Source organism: Myotis davidii, unplaced genomic scaffold (genome assembly GCF_000327345.1).
Source record: "Myotis davidii unplaced genomic scaffold, ASM32734v1 scaffold808, whole genome shotgun sequence".
Lineage (NCBI taxonomy): Eukaryota > Metazoa > Chordata > Mammalia > Chiroptera > Vespertilionidae > Myotis > Myotis davidii.
In genome coordinates, this window is record NW_006298960.1 from 214,551 (window position 1) to 216,514 (window position 1,964).

Consider the following 1,964-nt stretch of genomic DNA (forward strand, 5'->3'; position numbering starts at 1 on the left):
GGAGGAAGCCTCCCACTGCCCGAGCTGGGCGGTCCCGTCTGAACACACGGACGCGCACACACACGCACACGCCCCCCTCACCTGCTGGGCCGGCATCAGTGGGGCGGCCCCGTTAGTTTACCTCGCAGATGGGGGAACTGTGGCCCAGAAAGAAGACGCCCTGTGCCCAGTCTCGCCGCGTTTGCTGACAGGGCACCAGGCCGCGTGTTAGGACCGCGAGGAACTTGACCTTGAGGTCAGTTCCGCGACCGGGGAAGCCCGGGGCCCAGCCGGCTGGCTGCAGGCTGCGCACGGCAGAGATCCGGGAAGGTGCCTGCGGTCTCGGCCGGGCACAACTGAGGACCTTGTCCAGGACCTTAGCGTCCAGTGGGGAGCAGGCGTCTCTGTACTGTGTTAGGAGAGAGGAGGACACCTGTGCGGAGCCCGCGGGGAAGGGGAACGCCAGGGGCAGGGGCGGTGGAGGCCCTTCTGGAGCTGAGCTTGAAAAACAAGGTGAGGCGATGGGATCACCAGGTGGGAGCCAGCTGACCAACAAGATCTATCACAGTGGTTCTCAACCTTGACTGCACTTTAGAGTCACCTGGGAATCTTTTTAAAATCCTGATTTCTGGGCCTCATCCTCCGGAAATTCTGTTTCTTTGTTACTAATGTTGTGGCCTCACCCCATAACAAAGAAACAGAATTTCCGGAGGATGAGGCCCAGAAATCAGGATTTTTAAAAGATTCCCAGGTGATTCTAATGTGCAGCCAAGGTTGAGAACCACTGCTCTATCAGGAAGCAGAGAAGAGAGTATTGTGTCGGCTCTGAAAACAAACAGGTGGATTTCCCCTTCTCTCCCACCCAGGGAATGCAGCTCCGCATGCACCAGCTGCTCACTGAGCTCGGAGACGGGGCGCCCACCTGGCAAGGCACAGGGAGAGCTAATGAAAACGTCCTCCCACTCCCCCACCCCTTCAGCCTCCGCACACTAACTCCAAAATCTGAGCAACGAAGCAAATGAAGCTTTAAAAAGCAGGAGAACCGATGGTAATATCTGTCTTTACAGAAAGATCTGAACCCGCACCCAACGGAGGAGTATGTTCTCATCAAGCTCATTCGGAGCGTTGGAAACACTGACCCTGTGCTGGGTGAGCAAGGACGCCTGCACACCTCGCACCAATCATATGCAGTAAAACGAGGGACAGTAAGAAATCGATATTAAAAGTGCGTTTTGGCCCTGGCCGGGTGGCTCAGTTCATTAGAGTGTCGTCCAGTGCACCCAAAGGTTACGAGTTTGATTCCCAGTCAGGGCACATACCTAGGTTGCAGGTTGATTCCTGGTTGGGGGACATACAGGAGGCAACCAATAGATGTTTCTCTCATACTGATGTTTCTCTCTCTCCCTTACTCTCTCTCTAAAATCAATAAAAACAGATCCTTGGGTGAGGAGTTTTTTTAAAATGCATTTTGGAAGCGAAAATAATTTCTACAATGAAATTTATAAAATGTTTGAAACTCAATGGTAATAGGTGTTTATATAAAAACTAAAGGCCAGCAATCGGGGCCAATCGGGCAGTCTTGCCCAGTCCTGATGGGGGCTGGTGGGGGCTGATGGGGGCTGATGAGGGCTGGCGGGCTGGGGAGGGATGGCGGGAGGGCTCCAGGGCATGTCTGGCCAGTCTTGCCCAGTCCCTATCGGCCAGACTCCAGCAGCAAGCTAACCTACCGGTCAGAGCATCTGCCCCCTGGTGGTCAGTGTGCATCATAGCGACTAGTGGAACGGTCGAACAAATGGTCAAATGAATAGTCAGACACTTAGCATATTATGCTTTTGTTATACAGGGTGATGGAGTCTCGCCCTAGATGGTTTGGTTCAGTGGATAGAGTGTCGGCCTGCAGACCAGAGGGTCCCAGGTTCAGTTCCAGTCAAGGGCACATACCTCAGTTGCAGGCTCCTACTCGGCCCTGGGCCCTGTTTAGGGTG